A 12,687-nucleotide genomic window follows, 5' to 3' on the forward strand; every position below is an offset into this window, starting at 1 on the left:
TCTACAGCCATGTGATCTTTGACAAACCTGACAAAAACAAGAAATGGGGAAAGGATTCCCTATTTAATAAATGGTGCTGGGAAAATTGGCTAGCCATAAGTAGAAAGCTGAAACTGGATCCTTTCCTTACTCCTTATACGAAAATTAATTCAAGATGCATTAAAGACTTAAATGTTAGACCTAAAACCATAAAAACCCTAGAAGAAAACCTAGGTAATACCATTCAGGACATAGTCATGGGCAAGGACTTCATGACTAAAACACCAAAAGCAATGGCAACAAAAGCCAAAATTGACAAATGGGATCTAATTAAACTAAAGAGCTTCTGCACAGCAAAAGAAACTACCATCAGAGTGAACAGGCAATGTACGGAATGGGAGAAAAGTTTTGCAACCTACTCATCTGACAAAGGGCTAATATCCAGAACCTATAAAGAACTCAATCAGGCCGGGTGCAGTGGCTCAAGCCTGTAATCCCAGCTTTTTGGGAGGCCAAGACAGGTGGATCACGAGGTCAGGAGATCGAGACCATCCTGGCTAACAATGTAAAACCCCGTCTCTACTAAAAAATACAAAAAAACTAGCTGGGCGAGGTGGTGGGCGCCTGTAGTCCCAGCTACTCGGGAGGCTGAGGCAGGAGAATGGTGTAAACCTGGGAGGCAGAGCTTGCAGTGAGCTGAGATCCGGCCACTGCACTCCAGCCTGGGTGACAGAGCGAGACTCCGTCTCAAAAAAAAAAAAAAAAAAAAAAAAAAGAACTCAATCAAATTTACAAGAAAAAAACAAACAACCCCATCAAAAAGTGGGCAAAGGATATGAACAGACAGTTCTCAAAAGGAGACATTCATACAGCCAACAGACACATGAAAAAATGCTCATCATCACTTGCCATCAGAGAAATGCACATCAAAACCACAATGAGATACCATCTCACACCAGTTAGAATGGCAATCATTAAAAAATCAGGAAACAACAGGTGCTGGAGAGGATGTGGAGAAATTGGAACATTTTTACACTGTTGTTGGGACTGTAAACTAGTTCAACTATTGTGGAAAACAGTGTGGTGATTCCTCAAGGATCTAGAACTAGAAATACCATTTGAGCCAGCCATCCCATTACTGGGGATATACCCAAAGGATTATAAGTCATGCTGCTATAAAGACACTGCACACGTATATTTATTATGGCACTATTCACAATAGCAAAGAGTTGGAACCAACTCAAATGTCCATCAGTGATAGACTGGATTAAGAAAATGTGTCACATATATACCATGGAATACTGTGCAGCCATAAAATAGGATGAATTCATGTCCTTTGTTGGGACATGGATGAAGCTGGAAACCATCATTATGAGCAAACTGTCACAAGGACAGAAAACCAAACACTGCATGTTCTCACTCATAGGTGAGAATTGAACAATGAGAACACTTGGACATGGGGTGAGGAACATCACACACCGGGGCCTGTCGTGGGGTGTGGTGCCAGGAGAGGGATAGCATTAGGAGATATACCTAATGTAAATGACAAGTTAACGGGTGCAGCACACCAACATGGCACATGTATACCTATGTAACAAACCTGCTTGTTGTACACATGTACCCTAGAACTTAAAGTATAATAATAAAAGAAAAATACAAAAATTAAAAAATTAAAAAAGGATGCCACTTGTTTACTGAGTGTTTCTTTTATATCTCACTCATCATTGATACAGTATTTTCTCTTAGCTCTAAGCAAATTATAATTTCTTCTGATTCTTCATTGTCTTTTCCTCTGAGTTTCTTTTATATTTATTGTGCTGTCTTTCATGTTAGAGGCTTTACCTAATATCTGTCGATCCGTTGTTTTTTATTTATATTAAGGAAGTTTTTCCCCCCTGAAATCAATAGATGAATGGGAATTATATTTTTAACTTACTAGAATAAGTTAAAAATGTGTAAATAGAATAAATGTGTTTGCAGGGCATTTACCCTCCTAAGACTGAGGGAGAGTGTGTTGTGGCTTGTTATTATAACTGTCTCCTAGATTCATTGAAGATAGAGGTTACATTTGTTTCACAGTCTCCTCATTGGTTTGGAGTAATTTTTCAAAAGAAGGAAGGAAACATTTTTACCTTACAATAAAAGTCTGAAACCACATACTTTATGGTGAGCTCTAGGAGGACTAACGGAAGCACTCACAGGGTAGTGTCCCTAACAGAATGTGCATCTTTCATGCAGTAATTATACTTTACTAGTGGAAACTATATTCCTTTACATAAAGGTTTTACAGTGTTGAAAATAAAAGCTATGATTTTTACCTTTAAAAAGAAGAGTGAAACTTAATTGAGAATATTATAGAATTATTTCAAAATGAAACTGCTTTTTTAAAAAAAAAAACTTCAACTTTTATTTTAGATACAGGGGTACATGTGCAGGGTTGTCTGGTGGGAATATTGCATGATGCTGAGGTTTGCAGTACAGATCCTGTGACCCAGGTAGTGAGCATAGTACCCAATAGGTAGTTTTTCAATTCCCCCATCCTCAAGTAGTCCACAGTGTTTATTGTTCCCATATTTATGTCCATATGTGCTCAATGTTTAACTTCCTTTTACAAGTGAGAACATGCGGCATTTGGTTTTCTGTTCCTGCATTAATTTGCTTAGGATAATGGCCTCCAGCTCCATCCATGTTGCTGCAAAGGACATGATTTCATTCTTTTTTATGGCTGCATAGTAGTCCATGAAGTATATGCACAATATTTTCTTTATCCAGTCTACCACTGGTGGGCATGTGGGTTGTTTCCATGCCTTTGTTATTGTGAATAGTGCAACAATGAACATAAGTGCATGTGTCTTTTTGGTAGAATGACAAAATTAGTCTTTGATTTAATGGTGACAAATGTGCTTAATAACTTAATGCAAACTTTTGCTGTGTGCATTTGAAAAGCATCGGTTAATTCTATCAATTGGAAATATTAGTTGTATTTACTGAACAACTGTCTAGAGCCATTGAGTTAGGTGAATTTCTTGGTTACTGACTAACATAGAGTACATGATCCCCAGTTTCATCACAGAGCATTTTCAGATATCGTGGGAGCACTTTTGATGGACAAAGGCTATCAGCAATGCTCTTCAGTCCCATTAGGGAAATTAAGTCTCCCCAGAGTCAGTTGTCCTTCCTCTAAGCTCTGCAGAAGCTGAGATCTCAGAAGTTTAGTAAGGCAGGCTGGGCGCAGTGGCTCACGCCTGTAATCCCAGCACTTTGAGAGGCTGAGGCGGGTGGATCACCTGAGGTCAGGAGTTCGAAACCAGCCTAGCCTATGTAGTGAAACCCCATCTCTACTAAAAGTACAAAAGTCAGCTGGGTGTGGTGGGACGTGCCTGCAATCCCAGCTATTAGGGAGAATGAGGTGGAAGAATTGCCTGAACCTAGGAGGCGGTGGTTGCAGTGAGCCGAGATTGTACCATGGCACTCCAGTCTGGGCAACAGAATGAGATTTTGTCCCAAAAAACAAACAAACAAAAACGTTTAGTAAGGCAGAGGTAGAAATCAGTAACTAAATTTCGGTTATCTGGGAGATACCATGGTACTACCAGGAGGGATGCTACCCTTATGAACCGGTTCCGTCTGGGAGTAAACGGGAAGAGGAAACCCCCTTCAGAGACCTGTGAGGAAGAAATAAATATCAGATATGTCTTCTTTCCTGAACTAAGCAGGACAGATCCTAACCTGTTCCGTTATCAAAGCTGATATGGGGACTTACACCCTTCTTCAGCCATTTGGGCCTAACCTTTTGTCTGTGAGTTAACTGCTTATATTCCCAAGGTTTAGTCTCTGTCTCATGGGGTCTTAGCTGCCCTAACTGATGGATTTGCTTCATACCACATAAAATTGAACAAGAAAGCTGCCCTCTTTGCCTTCCAGTTGACTTCCTAGAAGCTGGGAGTGTCCTGGGGCAGCTTCTGTGGCAGAAATCCCTTGTGGCTGGAGCTGTGCTGTGTGCCCTATACATGCCTCTGGCTATGGCCCTTTGCATTGTGTTATTCATCCTTGGCCTGAAATCCTGTCACGGATACCTTCGCCTCATCTTAGTACTGGTATAAAAATGGCATTTTAGTGTATGGAACTGAAGTGTACATGTTTCACAATATCTTTTAGTAAAGTTAAATAGGGAATAATTTTTTTACGGTTTCACTGAATAACCCTGTATTCTATCATCAGCACTTTGCTTATGTAGATACTCAGTGTTTGTCAAGAAAATTTCTTTCTGAGCTGCTGAGTTCCTGGACCCTTATAGAGAAGAAATTTTGAGTGCCCATTTTGTATGTTTCTATTTTACTCTTCATTTCCCATGTCCTCATACCTCTCTAAGTATCTCTCCCACTAGAATTTATGTTCTCCGAAGGCAGGGGCTTTGTCTTGTCACCCCTGTGTCTCCAGCACTCAGCACAGCACCAGGCATACTGTAGGTACTCAGTATATCTTCATGAATGAACAAATGAACAAACCAATGAACAGCCAGTAAATCTAACGAATGGCTCCCCCCCCAGTCATGCTAGACCTGCACTTTTAAATATTGGGGTTTTTAACTTAGAAGAGTCCCAGTGCCACTGCCAAACATATTGGTTGGGTATGTGTGTGCTTCCTGACCGATACATAGCACTCCAGCTCCAAGTTTATGCCAAGTAGCAGTTTCTTGATCAGCAGAGCCATCCTGTCACATTCTGTGTAGCTTTACCTCCAGGAACCATGAGAAAGGCCTGATACTACCAAAGGCCATAGTAGTCATGTGAGAATTTTGTAGCTATAGACCTTAAGGTTTGCTATTCACTATTCACTGAATTCTGAGGCTACCTGGAGAACAGTGTTTAATTCAAAATAACAGGTGTTCCCTAAGAGACAGTTGTACTGTAGAGCAGCAGGTAAAGAATAATTTGCAGTGAGCCTGTGAGCATCATTGTTTTCTGAATGAGCTCTCAGTGATTCTGAATCGGAACAGCCCAAAACGAAGTGGTTTCCATGAGTTCAAGCTGAGGAGAACAGCATTTTGCATTCAAAATAAAATAAGTGAAGAGAATATAAAATGATAAAAGCTTGAGAAGAATGGGCTATAGGAAGATATTGAAGCTAAGTTTCAGATGTTTGTGTAGTTATAAGTTATGTAAAGACCTCTGCAAATATGCAAACATTCCCTATAATTAACAACCCTGACATGAAGATCAAACGTATGAAATGGCTGCTTTTTCCCCACCCCCCCCCCCACATTCAGGTAATTAAAGTGTAGAAAAATCTCTGCCCCAGAAGGTCTGAATATAATTCACATGAATGGAAAATGGCAAAAGTGGTTAGTTTCTTGAGTAGCATCTTAACTGAAACATACTAAAATGGCATAATTTTGGTTCAGTAATCAGTAGTTGAAAGATCTCGTGCTTTACTTCTTAGGGTATGAGTTTAATTATTTCTGGAGCTAAATGATTTGAGACATTTGTAAAGATTAGCCCGTATCTGACAATAATAGTAGTAATTGGTTCAACCCTAAGAAAATTGCCTCCAAACAATAACAATTACAAATAACTGATTTCGTATGTAAATATATAGTATATATAAACATTAATGGCATGGATTCAGAAGTCATCCTGCTTGAATTCGTATCTCTGTCACTTTCTGGCTGAACCTCAGTTATCTCTTCAGTGGAATGAGGGAACTTCATAAGGTTTTTATGTATATTAAATGAAATAATATATATAAAGTGCATAAGTGTAGCACATGGAAAATAGTAAGCTGTCTCTACTACTGTTAATCCAACTACTTCCCTGCGAGGCATATTCTTATATTTCTGACATACAAAGTTTTTAAGACAGAGTAGAAAATCTCAAAAAGCAAGCTCTTGATTAAAATATAATGGCATTTGCAGTTTATAAACTGCATACTTATTAAATAAGCTGACTAGGCTTGTGTTTCCAGTGTGATCCTAAGGAGAGGAACATATGGCCTTAAGAGGAGATAAACAAAACTAGGATTACTTCTAGACCTATGTTTTGACAGCTAGAAAGTTTATCTTTGAAGGCTGTCTGGTTGACATTACATGTTGGCTAAGACATTCCTTACAAATGTTGCAGTCATATAAAAAGAGAAACTGTGTGCTATTTTTTGTTTGTTTGTTTCCTGCTTGTACAGTGGGGAAGCCCCCTGCCATAACTACATCAGGTGGGTTAAACTAATAAATAAATAGGCAGAGTGCCAGTGATAATGTTCTTTTGAAGATGTTGAAGTACTATTTGTTGCAGCTTCACTTAGTCATAACACATAGGCATCATTGCTGCTCTCCCAGAAAAAAATGGATGCATCTGTAATAAGCTATATAAATGGATGAAGTCTTTTAAGGATTTTTAAGATTTACTGTTTTTTTTAAGCCTATTTAATGAAACAGATTGCACAGAATCCACACCTGAGCACCATACTTCTTACCTTGTGGCCATACCTCAAATTGTTTCTTAGCTTCTTTTCTGAAAAATGATTAACAACAATAATAATAAATTCAAGAAAAATAAGCATCAAAATACTTTCCTCTAACCCCCGCAAATGTAGCCAGTGTAAAAAGTCCCAGTGTGCACATTTACCTTCCTGTACTGTTCAAGAAAACACGGTTGTGCTTCATTATCAAAAGTTGATTCTGGTAGATAGCAGAAGACAATGTGAAATATGCGAGAATGTTTTCTTAGGATAGAATGAATTGGCTAACATGGGAGTTCTTTTTTTAATGAGATAGTAACATAAGCAAATGTTTGGTCATGTACACAGATTTGGAAACCTTCACCGCACAGCTGTGTTATCAAATTAGGCATACTTCCTTGACCTAGGTGATTTTTTTTTAACAATATGAAGAATGAAAAATTTTTATTACTGTGACTTATCCTATCAAATTTTGACTATAAATTTCATTGAAATTATCATTATAATATCTAGGAAAAGTTTCACCCAGCAGGTAATAATTGTTCTCCAAAGGGAAGAGAGGAAAACTAGTCTCATCAGCTAAGTATTAGTTGTGATAAGGTCTTTGGTCTTCTTATATTTTTACAAGGCAATGATGCATTCAGTGTACATATTAGAACTTCCTTATTGTTTTGGTCCGTTCCCATTATTTCAGAGTGCATTTTAATTATCAATTTGTTATTGATATAGATCAACCAAATATTACCCTGTGGTTGCTTATATATTTTTAGTTTCCCTTACATGCAGTTTTGCTTAACATGGGTCACAGTAAAGGATCATTTATAAAAGTAATAGATTGTTTCCTGTTTCTGCCTGCTGATTTGATCAATCTAAAGTTCATTATGTACTATGAGTTACATAACCAGTATGGAATCTGTGTGGGACATTCTCATTTTAGTTGGGTGTTAACTGAATTAGCCATTTATATCCTTTAAATCATCGAGGACATTTTAATAAACACTTGAACTGCTCTGTTCTTCATGTACCCTGCTCCAGCAATACGGTTCACCTGGCTCTTACCCAAACACACCACATTAGCTTTCTATGGCCTCTATACATGCTCTTCCCTCCCTACAAAATTTATTTTTCCGAGCATCTCTTAGCTTACTCCCTAACTGCCTTTGCACAAATGTCACCTTTCATCAAAGCCTTTACTAAACACCCTATTTAAAGCTATCCCACTACCCCTCACAGTTTCTAGTCCTCTTTTATTATTTTATCTGCTCCCTCATAGGACTTGTGACTTACTACCATTATACATATCTGATTCAATTATTATTTATTGCTTAAATTGTTATAATCATTATAAATCACTTATGGCTAATTAATATACATATTATGCTCAGTCATTTACTTGATTAGTTGTTAGTCTCAATTATATTTTATTTTTTAATATATATTTTTAATTGACAAATAGAAAGTGTATAGATTGGTACAATATGGTGTTTGGAAATAAGCATATATTGTGGAATGACTAAATCAAGCTAAGTGACTTATGCAGTACCTTACATGCTTATCTTTTTTTGTGGTAAGAACACTTAAAATCTATTCTACTATCTTAGCAATTTAAAAATGGGCAAAGGGCTTGAATAGACATTTCTTCAAAAAAAAAAATACAAATGACCAACAGGTATATGAAAAGGTACTCAACATCACTAATTATCAGAGAAATGCAAATCAGAACCACAATGATATATCACCTAACACCTGTAAGGATGTCTATTAGAAAAACAAAATATAACAAGTGTTGACAAGGATGTAGAGAAATAGAAATCTTTGTACACCTTGTACACCGTTGCAAGAGCATTGGTAGAACTACTTTGGAAAACTCTTTGTAATTATCTACTAAAGATGAATATATGCCTACTATATGACCCAGTATTTCTACTTTGAAGTGATGTAGCCAACAGAAATACATGCATACATGCACCAAAAGACATATACAAAAATGTTAATAGGACTTCTGGTTTCCAGTTCCACATGTAGGGAGCTTAGAAGTTGCCATTCCAACACTAACAAGTAAAAAGCTGAGCAAACTGATAAATCAACTCTTATTGGACCCAGGATAGGGGAAGACACAGGGAAACCCACTGTCCCCAAAAGACTAGAGAGACAGACTGGCAAATACTGAGAGCCACAAGTTACTATAGAGCATGCAGTCACAAATAGAAACCCCCATAGGAAGCAGTGCCTTGGTAGAAAACCTGAGCTGTAATTGATGAATTATAGGAGGTTCAGTATGAACAACTCTAAAAGTTTAAAACTCCAGGGGGATCCACTCATGGGGAAACCCTACTATTTTGTTAGACTTACCTACATGAGCTAAATTAGATTCTCCAAGTAAATATTGCAGAAAAATCCCTATGTGCTTCTGGCAGGGGGAGGATGAAATGAACCATTTTGAAATATGCCAGAGCACTGTGCTCTTCTTAACAAGGTCTGCCCCCAGGAGAAATTAGTTAGCTAAATCCTGACCTGCTGGGGTATTATTAGAGCCTGACCCAAGGGAAGGGAAATACGTAACTCTTGTCAGCTCTAACCTTCTGCATCAGAGAAGGGAAATACTAAACTCCAGACAACTCTAGCCATCCTGTCCTGCCAAAGAGGGGAGAAGAATACTGAGGAAACACTTAGAAGTTTGTAGACCAGAGGCATATGCTTACTAAAAGACTGAAACTTAATCATAGGATGATAGAATGTCTCTCCTTCCCTTTCCCCCACCTAACTACTGCATTACTAAAACCTGATTTACAGAAGTTCCTTTTACCTGGTACATCATGTCCAACTATCAAGAAAAAATTACTAGGCATACCAAAAGGCAAAAAAAAAAAAAAAAGAAAGAAAAGAAAAGAAAAACAATCTGAGGAGAATAGAGCAAGCTTCAGACCCAGACAGGTAGCGATTCTGGAATTATCAGATGAGGAATTTAAATCCGCTATGATTAATATACTAATGCCTATAACAGATAAAGAAGGCATCATTCAAGAATAGGTAGACAATGTAAGAAGAGAGATGGAAATCCTAAGGAAAAAGCAAAGAGAAATACTAGAGAGTAAAAACACTATAAAATAAAGAATGCCTTTGATGGGCTTATCAGTAGATTGAAAGTGGCTGAAGAAAGAGTCTCTGAGCCTAAGAATATCTCAACATAAACCTCTAAAACTGAAAAGCAAAGAAAAAGGCTGAGAAAAGAAAAAAAAAAAAAAAAAGAATAAGGACTGCAGGACAACTACAAAAGGTGAAACATATGCATAAGGGGAATACTAGATGGAAAAGAAAGAGAGAAAGAAACATTTCAAACAATAATGACAGAGACATTTCTTAAATTAATGTCAGACATCAAACTTCAGATCCAGGAGACTCAGAAAGAAAATAATAGGGGCTTGAAACTCTGATCTCCATAAAGAAAAGAAGAGCATCAAAGAGGAAATTAACAAAGATAAAACAAAAATGTTTATTTTTCTTATTCTTAATTTATCTAACTGATAAGTTTGTTCAAAATAATAATAGCAACAGTGCTTTCGATTATGTATGTTTATATGTTATATGTATGCTTACATATAAGTGAAATGAATGCAACAACACAAAGAGCAGGAGGGAAGACTTAGGATTATTTTGTTTTTGTAAGATATACTACTTGTACAGTGGTGTAATGTTGTTTAAAAGTGAACTTGGACTAGTTGTAAATGGATGTTGCAAACCCTAGGGCAATCACTGGAAGTTTTTTTTTTTTTTTTAAGTAAAACTGACATGCTAAGAAAGGAGAAAAAATTGAATCATATAAAATGCTCATTTAAAACCACAAAAGGCAGAAAATATGTGGAAGATGAAAATAGGAATAAGAACAACAGAGAAAATAATGACAAATATAGTTGATATTAATTTAACTACCAATAATCACTTTAAACATCAGTGGTCTAAATGCACCAAATAGACCTGGCGTGGTGGCTCACACCTATAATCCCAGCACTTTGGGAGGCTGAGGCAGGAAGATCACTTGGGCCCAGGAGTTCAAGACCAGCCTGCGCAACATAGGGAGAGAGACCATCTCTACAAAAAATTTGAAAAATTAGCCAGGCATGGTGGTATGTGCCTGTAGTCCCAGCTACTCAGAAGGCTGAGGTGGGAGGATCTCCTCGAGCCTGGGAGGTCAAGGCTGCAGTGACAGAGTGAGATCCTGTCTCAAAAAAAAAAAAAGAAAAGAAAAAGAAAAGCCCTAATTAAAAGATTGTTAGAGTGGATCAAAAAACAAGACTCAACTATATGTTGTTTAGAAGAAGCCCACTTTAAATATAAAGATACATGTAGATGAAAAGTAAATGGATGGAGAAAAATATACCAAGCTAACACTAATCAAAAGAAAACAGGAGTAGCTACATTTCAGACAAGGCAGACTTTCAAAGCAAAGAAAGTTATCCAGGATAAAAAAGGTCATTACATAATGATAAAGAGGTCAGTCCTCCAAGAAGACATAACAGTCCTTTACATGCATGTGCCTAGCAGCAAAGCATAAAACTATGTGAGGCAAAAACTGATAGAACTACGAGCATAAATATATGCATCCACTATCATAGTTGGAGATTTTAACACCCCTTTATCAGAAATGGACAGATCCAGCAGGCAGTAAATGGGTAAAGACATAGTTGAATCCAACAACACCATCAATCAACTTGTATAATTGACATCTATAGACTACTTCATCCAACAAGAGCAGAATACACATTCTTCTCAAGATCACATGGAACATTCACCAAGATAGACCACATTATGGTCCGTAAAGCACACATTAACAAATTTAGAATAGAAATTATATAATGCCTGCTCTCAGACCACAGTGGAATTTAGAAACCAATAAAGGAAAGATAACTGGAAAGTCCCAAAATACATGGAGATTAAACATGGATTAGAAAAGAAATTTCAAGATAAATTAAGAAATAATTTTGAACTAAATGAAAATGAAAACAGAACTTATCAAAATTTATGAGATGCTGCAATGAGCCAGGATCATGCCATAAAATAAAATTAATATATCAGAGATGTATGTACTCCATGTCCATTGGAACATCCTTCACAATAGCAAAGTTAACAGAATCAACCTAAGTGTCCATCAGCAGATGAATGGATAAAGAAAATGTGTGTGTATACAATGGAATACTGCTCAGCCTTAAAAAGAAGTTTTGTCATGTGCAACAATGTAGATGGAGCTGGAGAATATTATGTTAAGTGAAATAAACCAGACACAGGAAGACAAATACCGCATGTCCTCACTTATATGTGGAATCTGAAACAATAGAACTTACAGAGCAGGGAGTGGAATGGTGGTTACTAGAGTCTGGGGTGGTGGGCAGTGGGAGAAGGAGGAGAGGATGGTCAGAGGGTACAAAGCCTCAATTAGGAGGAATACAGTTTTTTCCTTTGGGATATATTGCACAGCATAGTAAGTATAGCAAAAACAGTCTTTATAACAAATGATACTGGAACAACTGAACATCCACGTGCAAGAAAATGAATCTAGACATAGACCTTATACTTATCACAAAAACTAACTCAAAATGGGTTATAGATCTAAATATGAAACAACTATAAAATGACTAGAAGATAACATAGGAGAAAACCTAGATGACCTTGGATATGATGATGACTTTTTAGATACAAACCAAAGGTACAATCAGTGAAAGAAATAACAGATAAGCTGAACTTCATTAAAATTAAAAGCTTCTACGGAAAGCAGGGTCAAGAGAATAAAAAGATAAGTCATAGACTGAGAGAAAATATTTGAAAAGACACATCTGATAAAAGACAAATCCAAAATGTACAAGGAACTCAGAAAACTCAAAATAAGAAAAATATAAAACCTATTTAAAAATGGATCAAAAACCTTAACAGACACCTCACCAAAGAAGATATACAGATGACAAATAAACATGAGAAGATGCTCCACATCATATGGCATCAAGGAAATGTAAATTAAAAAGACAATGAGATAACGCCATACCTGTTAGAATGGCCAAAATTCAGAACACTGACAATAAATACTGAAAAGGATATAGAAACAGCAGGATATGGAGCACCTCTCATTCATTACTGGTGGGAATCAAATAGTCCAACCACCTGGAAGACAATTTAGTGATTTCATACAAAACTAAATATATTCTTACCATGTGTTCCAGCAATTGTGCTCTTAGATATCTACCCAAAGAAGTTGAAAACTTAGTG

The 12,687-nt window shown here is 36.9% G+C and overlaps 1 protein-coding gene across 5 annotated transcripts in view; it reads left to right on the forward strand.

Moving 5' to 3' along the window:
• The window catches only part of LDAH (lipid droplet associated hydrolase), a 151,823-nt gene that overhangs the window by 70,943 nt on the left and 68,193 nt on the right, over positions 1 to 12,687 (forward strand). The gene's annotated exons all lie outside the window — the stretch shown is intronic.

Source organism: Macaca fascicularis, chromosome 13 (genome assembly GCF_037993035.2).
Source record: "Macaca fascicularis isolate 582-1 chromosome 13, T2T-MFA8v1.1".
NCBI classification, from domain to species: domain Eukaryota; kingdom Metazoa; phylum Chordata; class Mammalia; order Primates; family Cercopithecidae; genus Macaca; species Macaca fascicularis.